Genomic DNA, 8754 nt, shown 5'->3' on the forward strand with positions numbered 1-8754 from the left:
ATCAGTTTCCATAAATATCCTCAAAGCACCCTCAATTTAGCCTCCCTCAGTTCCCCCCCCCCCTCATGGTCACAGAGTTGAGTCGCTGCCTGGCTGGACCCCTCGATGGAGAGAAAGTGCACTGATGTGCATTTCCCACCAGATGGCGCCACACCACTGTGCAGAGGATCCAGAAAGACGGGCGGCGGCTGACTTTAAGGACCCTGCCAAGATATTTTACAAAAAACGCAGCTGGTTGGTTTCATGAAGATTTATTATAAAAACCCAGTTCAAGGCATAACGAAGACTTTGTTAGGAGTGACACATTATCACAAACGGTAGTATATGTAGTTCAAAGTACTAGTGCCCCCCCCCCTTTCTGGGGGTTGGACGTTCGGCCTGTGAGAACCTGGGCACTCAAGGTCGACTTGTCAGCCGAGTGCTCCTGGCTAAACATCCTCCGAAGGGGAAAAGAAACTGCAGCTGACTCGTCCCCTTGGAAGGCGGGGGTGTGGGGCGGGGGTGTCGGAAGGTAGATGCCAACCTCCTGACACTGTCTCACTCCGGAGTGCACAATCACGCTGGCCGTGGGCCCAGAAATGTGCAAGAAATTTGAACTAAATTGTGTGGAAACTGGGCACACCTGCTGTGTAGGCCGCTTGTTTTCTGGTCGTACAGGTAAGGCCAGGGATTGGCGTGACTTGGCAGGCTCACTCTGCCAAGATCCGCGAGAACTGAGCAGGGGGTGACTTTGGAGTCTCACCTCCACAATAAGCACAGGTGGACACTGGCCAGTGCTTCCCTGCAAAGCTTCTGACATCATCCTTGCTCCCTGCTCTCCTGGAATTTATTTATGTAGATCTATTTCTCTTATATTCTGCCTTTATTCACTGAGACTCCAGGTAGATTACATAGAGCAAGTCAAATACAATCTACAGGATAGGACATTCAATAAACTGTGCAACAGGGCTTGGATTGCCGAAATCTGAAACAGAGCTGAAACAAACTTGAAACAGGGCATAAGCATTTAACATTTAAACAACACAGAAATTACATAGCAGGAGAATGGGGTTGCTGGTTCCCTTACCCTCCCGGTGCGAGGGGGGGTGAGCACTCACTTGTCTTTTTTTTCCTGCGTGCCCTCAAAGTGCACACATGCTCCAAGCACCAATGTGATGACAACATTGCTTCCAGAAGGGATGTCATCACGCTGGCCGTGGGAGCACTCCTGCAGCCAGCTCAATGACATCACATCCGGAAGTGACGTTGTTGTGTCTGCTGGGAGTGCACATGCTGCACCTGTTCCTGGGGCGCCTGCCAGTGGCAGGTGATCTCCAGGTGGCTGGAGACCTCCCACCAGTTGCCAGAGTCTGGCAAACAATCAGGTAAGCTGCCCAGAGATTGCCGCCACTGGCAGGCACCTGGGATCCCTAGAGGAGCACGCTCACAACAACAGGTAGTACATGGTGGGCTCTCCTTCTTTGGAGGTTTGTAAGCAGAGGCCAGAGGGCCACCTGACAGCAGTGCTGATTCTGTGAACCTGGGCAGACCGTGAGGGGGAGGGCAGGAAGGGCTGCGTCAGCGCTTAGTTCTCGTGGCCCCTTCTTACATGCCCAGGGTAAGGCCGATTGCCACTTTGGGGTCAGGAGTCCTGGAGGTGTTTTGCCATCTCCTGGGCATGGAGCAGGCATCTCGAGGTGTGTGAAGGGGAACTAATTTCCTGCATCGTGTGGGGGTTGGATTAGATTTCACAAGAAAATCAGCCTGTGTTTTATAGATTACAGCAATTTTATAGATTACATTTATATTACAGTAATTTTATAGATTACTGTGTAGATCATGACATGCTATGGAGAGTCTTGAAAGAAATGGGGGTGCCACATCATCTGATTGTTTTGATGCACAATTCAAATCTCAGCAAAAGGCTACTGTCAGAAAGAATATGGGGACACAGAATGGTTTCCAATTGGCAAAGGTGTCAGACAAAGATGCATATTATCTCCCTATCTGTTCAACCGCTATGCAGAGTATATCATAAGGAAAGCTGGATTAGATCTAGAAGAAGGTGGAGTGAAAATTGGTAGAAGGAACATTAACAATTTGAGATATGTTGATGACACCACATTACTGAATGCAAAAAGCCGGGAATCCACCAGTTAACCAAATCTCACCATTTGAATATAAGTGCAAAGTGCAAGTGCAAACAGTGTAAAGAGTGTACAATAGCAATAAACGAATATAAATATGAATACAGTTTCAATTCATCAATGTCCGTATACAAAATCCATAAATAATCCACAATGGGAGATCCGGAGGTAGGAGAAAAGTGTGCCAGCGTACCAGGTAAGTACCAGGTAAGTAGACCACAGTCCACGCAAGGGTAGAGGATGAATGTGCCGACGGGCAGATGCGTGCATAGATTTCCCAGTTCCCGTTTCGTGTCAAAAACACTTCTTGGGCACAATGAACATGGACTGTAATAAATTAATTATAAAATTTTTAAAAGCCTCTAAAAATCACAATGGTCAGTGTACAATAGTGAAGACTTGAAATGACTACTGATGAAGGTTAAAGGAGAAAAGTATAAGTTGACAACGAGGAAATTGAAATTGTTTCTCTTCCTTGGCTCAATCATCAACCAAAAGGGAGACTGCAATGAAGAAATCAGAAGGAGATTGAGAATTGGAAGAGCAGCTGTGAGGGAGCTAGAAAAGATCCTTAAAGATGATAATAGATGCAGAGAAGTTAGCCGTGTTAGTCTGTGGTAGCAAAATCAAAAAGAGTCCAGTAGCACCTTTAAGACTAACCAATTTTATTTTAGCATAAGCTTTCGAGAATCAAGTTCTCTTCGTCAGATGCTTGATCAAGCATCTGACGAAGAGAACTTGATTCTCGAAAGCTTATGCTAAAATAAAATTGGTTAGTCTTAAAGGTGCTACTGGACTCTTTTTGATTAAAGATGATAAAGATGTCTCTCTGGGAAACAAGATCAAGATGATCCAAATGATGGTATTTCCCATTAGAATCACAGAAACAGAATCATAGAGTTGGAGGGGATATCTAGGGTCATCTAGTCCAACCCCCTGCACAATGAAGGAAAGTCACAACTACCTCCCCTCCCCACACACCCCGTGACCCCTGCCCCATGCCAAGAAGATGGCAAAACACCGTCTATGTGTGGATTTGAAAGTTGGATAGTATGGATGGTAAAACATTACTATGTATGGATGTGAAAGTTGGACGGTGAAGAAAGCTGACAGGAAGGGGATGGATTCATTTGAAATGTGGCGCTGGAGGAGAGTTTTGCAGATACCACGGACAGTCGAAAAGACAAATAAGCGAGTACTGGATCAAATCAAGCCTGAATTCTCCCTGGAAGCTAAAATGACAGAACTGAGGCTATTGTACTTCGGTCATGTCATGAGAAGACAAGATTCTCTGGGAAAGTCAATAGTACTGGGAAAGGTGGAAGGCAGTGGGTGGAGGCCCTAAGGCAACATGGCTGGACTCAATAAAAGAAGCCACGTCCTCCAGTTTGCAGGATCTGAGCGGGTCTGTTGATGGTGGGACATTTTGGAAGTCTTTCAGTCATAGGGTCGCCATGGGTTGGAGGTGGCTTGATGGATCAGGACTTTGGCTGTGGCTGTAAAGAAGCCCAGCTTCCTTCCTGAGAAAGTGTCAGTAATCTCAATGATGCTTGATTGTGAGGAGTGACGGGAAAGCTGAACTGGGTAGGGCCCTTTTTGTCTCTTTTCCTCAGTGCAAAGCTGTTGCCTGTGCGTTATTTGGAACTGCGAACAGCTACAATCTCTGCCTACACCTGACCACCAGAGGGCGCCAGAGGTCTGGTAAGACTCCAAGTGTGTGTATGAAGCTTGCGTAGTGTCACCATTCGCAACGGGTGCAGTTCTGGATAAGTGTGGCAATGCCAGCAGTCCTTGCTGAGGCGCTAGAATCCCTGGCAGTCTTACCAAAATCTTTGACAGGCAGGAAAATGTGAGAATTTCATTCCCCCAGCAGCGCTGTTCATTCTACGTTCACATTTTCTCCAACGCTGACTTTTGCACCACATTAAGCAATCCCTTATTAGGTGTGTCCCATTTTACATCTTGCCATAGAGTACAGCCACTGAGATGCAGCAGAAGGCGTGTTCAGCTTGGGGCCAAGCGGCCACATGGAGTTTGGGGCCAGTCACCCTCTTGCAGCTTGTCCGGGGGCCACTCCCAGCGCCCCGCAGACTCCACTGCGCCGCCTCCCAAGCACCCCTCGGAGACCCACCTGAGGCGACGCCTCGCTGAGCCTCGCAGGTGGGACCTGTCACACCAAAGTGCTGGAGCTCAGCAATGGCCCCACCCTCTCTGAGGCCCGGGGGGAGCCCTCAAACTGCCCGATAGGGTGTTGGCTGGGCTGAAGAGGCAGCCCCAAGGACAGGAGGGGCAGGGCAGACCCGCCTGAGAATGCAAAATCTGCACCCCGGCACCGAGCACCGGGGGTGACTCAGCTGAACCTACCTCGCAGGGACATTCTGAGGCCCATTTAGGCCTCTTGGAGAAGGGCTGGGATTGAGGGCCTCAAGCGTTGGAGTTCGGGCACCCTCAGGCCAGGGTGGGGTGCGGCTTCAGTCTCTGGGTTTCCAAGGCATGAGGCCCCTCTGACCTGCCTGCTCCCCAGGTGTGGCCAAGCCCCTCCTCCTCTCTGCACAGGAGGGTGTCGAGCAGCCCGGAGACCAGCAGCCACGGGGCAGCAGCTGCAGCAGGCGGGAAGCGGCCTGGCCAAGCCCAGCCGTCTGCTGTGCTGGAACTTGGGTCCAGAGCCATTTCAAGCTGCCCTCAGTGGACGTCAAGCCAACATTAATTGCCTCTTTTTCTTACACTAATAACTCTAATCGCTGGTAATGATTTTCACATTCCGGCGTGACCTCCCCCACCCATCTCCCACCAGAGATTCATTGAAAACGATCCTGCTCTAGGCAGCCCCCTCCCCTCCCCCCACTGCCGTCATTAGTTACAATTACCCAGAGAAGCAGGCAGAAGGTCGTCGGGGGAACAAGAGCTGTGGTCGCTTTGGAGGGGGAGCCAGGGGGGAGAGGGGAGGGAGTGGGCTCTTCCTGCCTGTGCATGGGGCAAGAGCCCCTGCCTTCTGAAGGGCCGGGCTCGCCTCAGGGGGCATTTCAAGAGAGGGCTCCCACGGACACGCGCATGACGGCCATGGCTCCTGCCCTGCCAGCCCCATCTTCCTGCCCCTGTGCCAGAAGGGAGCCTGCCAGCGGATTTAGCCTTGAGCTCTATCCCCTTTTGGATCTTTTCTAGCCATTAAAACAGGAAGGTCCCCTGTCTAATGCACCTGGAAGCCAATGGCCACCGTTTCGTATCCCTCTTCCCCCACTTGCTAACAAGCAGATTAGCAGTACTGCTGCTGGTCGCAATGCCAGCCCCCCTCTTGACAGGATGTTTGGGTGTATACACACACTCGCGCACGTGTGTGTGTGTGTGTGTGGCTTGTTTGTCCTCTAGGACTGACGGCCGTGGCAGCCAAGGGCCGCTGCTCTCCCGCAAAGGCCCCTGCTGGGCCACAGAAGCCTTCAGGCGGCAAGACCTCCCAGAGCCGGGGCTCCAAGTGGAAAGCCTCTGAAATGGAAACAATCATCAGTCTTGGCCCGGGGCTTGTGGCTGGCCGGACGGACGGCTGACCTCCCTCCCTCCCTCCTTCCCTCAGGAATTGGCATTGACTTGACAATCGATAACTTTCCCCCACCCATCATATTTGGAGGCATTAATAATTTCATCTCTTGGCCTCCACGCTGAGTACATTAGCCTTATCCATAGGGTATGGCGTGGGGGGGGCATACAAAGAGCCACAGCATGAGATTGACGTGAGACCAGCTGGCGAGGGAAGGGATTAACGCTTAGAGGGCTGCTGGGAAACGCCTGTGGATTGCCAACCCACAAAACAGGAATGAAGGGCCGTGCTAAGGCGGTGGGATCCCCATCTCACCCAAACCCTTGCTAAATAACTCAGTGAATAACTAAATAAATGTATTTAATTAATTTATCTGCTTCCTTTCCAAACATACTTCACCCGGGCAGCTCATGGCTAAAAGAGCAAAAAATGCCAACAAGCATAAAAACCTAAAACCATAAGAATCAAACAACCAGTTGAACCACAACAGCAAAGCATCACCAAGGGATAAAAGCCCAGCCCAGGCATAAACCCATTTTCTTCAAGGCCTTCTGGACTCACGGGGTTTCCCGTTGCCTTTAGAAGGCAGTGGGAAGAGGGTTCGACGGTGCCAGAGCAGAGGGGGCCCTGCCTGACTCAGCCTAGGGTTGCCAGCCTCCAGGTAGTGGCTGGAGATCTCCCGGAATCACAGCTGGCCTCCAGGCCACAGAGATCAGTTCACCTGGAGAAAATGGCTACTTTGCGGGGTGGGCTCTATGGAATTATGCCATGCCAAGATCCTTTCCCTCCCCAAACCCCACTTTCTCCAGGTTTCTCCTGGTTTCACCTCCCAGATCTCCAGGAATTTCCCAACTTGGAGCTGGCAACCCTAACTCAGCCTGACCCACCCAGGGAAGGGTGAGGGTTCCAGCCCAGGGCCCCCTTTGCAAGGGCAGGAATCCTTCGGGTATTTGAAAGGTCAAAACCGGCACTTTGAATGGAGCCTCCCCAGGAAGTGGGACTGGGTTACCCAGAGAGGCTAAAACAGAGACCGACCGATCTCATCGTAGAATCACAGAGCTGGGAGGGTCCATACAGAGACCATCTAGTCCAACCCCCTGCCCAGTGCAGGGTCAGCCTAAAGCATCTCTGTTTGTTTCTAGTGGGGGCACGTGAGTGCATAGCTGCGAATCCTGGGAACTGCCCAGCATCACCGTGGGGAGCAGAAAGCAGCAGCAGCCCAAATCTGCAAACACTGATCTTAGCAAGATGACAACGCCCCCTGGAAAGGCTGTGAGGGGGGCGCCGGTCCTGGCAGGGCTTTTGTGCGTGTGTGTGTGTGATGGTACGTGCCAATGATAATGCATATCAGCACCCGGAGGAGCATCTTAGACCTGCCCATCGCCCGGGCATCTGTTCCTGCCCCCTTCCTTGGTTCTGCCCCCCGGCATCTTCCAGAACCCAGGCCTTCTCTTGAGGTGCCATGTGGCCGGCTCAAGCATGGCCCTCTCTTAGAAAGACTTGCAAGGCTTTGCTTTTTGCCAAGTAGTAAAGAGCCCAGTAGCACCTTTAAGACTAACCAATGTTATTGTAGCAGAAGCTTTCGAGAACCACAGCTCTCTTCATCAGAGGCGAAGGGCTGTCTGTTGGCATCTGGGATAAGTGAGGGGAGGTCCCTTGTTTAATGGAGCTGGTTATAGTATTATTGTAGAGAGTGGGAAATGTTGGGGGACGGGTTGGCTTAATATGGGGTTGACTTTTTATTTTACAGTAATTGTTTGGATTGTTTTATTAATTATTTTGTTGGCAGTCGTTAGTCTTTTGGGAATAGGCAGAGTCTGAATATTTGAAAAGAAATCCTCCCTTGCTCATATCCTTCTCTTTTAAGCCAGGACAAGTGCAGACGCAGAGCTGGTCCTGTGTGTGTGTGTGTGTGCGCGTGCGCGTGCGCCCTGCTCTTCCTGGATCGGAGAGGCTCCAGTTTGCTCCTGGCTTCATTAATAAAAGCACCTCATCAAGCAGGGCATTTGTTCAAAGTAAGCAAAGCTATTTAATAGGGGTGGGGGCTGCTAAGGCATATTAAAGGCGCCTCTGGAGTAGCGATGTTTATTGCCCTGATTAATACTGCATGAATTGCAAACAGGGTCTTATTTATGAGTAGATCAGGAGAAGAAAGAGAAGGAGAAGCACCATTCTGGAGACTCTCCACCCATCCTGGTAATTGAACCAGCGCTTTGGCATGGGAGCAGCGGAGGGGTGGAGATGCCAGTTTGCATTAATAATATTAAGAGAAATTGTGTGGGGAATGCCCAGTACACAGAAGTAAGTATTCACCGCCTTAGGAGCTCATTGCAGGCACGGCCGTCTTGCTGACCCGGGGTCAGTTGCAAAAGAATGGAAGCTGGGAAATTCAAAGGCCAACGAATCCCACCTGGCACACCGGAGCCTTCCTTTTGGCCCCCGTCAGCTGCCTGAAAAGGCCACTCCCAGTCACTCCGTAGCACCCCTTACCTGGGACGAGATTGTGGCTTTGGGGGAAGAGGCGGTTCTGCGCACAAGAGAAGCGTTTGGCACGGGGGACTCAATCCACATGGATACAGGCTGTGTTTGACACGGGGGGGGGGCAGGCTGTCAAGTAACGGTGGCCAGATTGCACCTGAGACCCCAACAAAAGTGTTATTAAGGAAGCCAAGGTCAAGGGTATCGAAATGTTGTATCAACAGCGTCTCTCCCGCCCCCCCCCAATCTCCTGCCATAAGGGCAGTTCCTGTCCCATTTCCAGGTCTGAAGCCAGGCTTGGAGGTGATACAGGGCTGGAAACTCAGGAGTTTTTCAATTGGCCCTTTTCAGACTGTTACTTCAGCACGCCACGTCCTCTCTCTTTGTACAGCGGCTATTCAATTGCTACCAGCACAGGAACTGCCTCAGAAATTTTTATGCTAGATTGTTGAATTTGTCACAGTTTGCTGCTACTGAGTGAGTGTGCGGCATTAGAAGAACAAGAGGAGGACTCGGGGTTCCTTCCTATTTAGGGATCCAGACTTATAGAGCAGAAACGGCATGCCTGAAGGGACTTCAGCTGCTTGCCTTGTGGCCAGAAATCACAGGGCTGCAACG

The sequence above is a fragment of the Eublepharis macularius genome, chromosome 1 (genome assembly GCF_028583425.1).
Source record: "Eublepharis macularius isolate TG4126 chromosome 1, MPM_Emac_v1.0, whole genome shotgun sequence".
In the NCBI taxonomy this organism is placed as follows: Eukaryota; Metazoa; Chordata; class Lepidosauria; order Squamata; family Eublepharidae; genus Eublepharis; species Eublepharis macularius.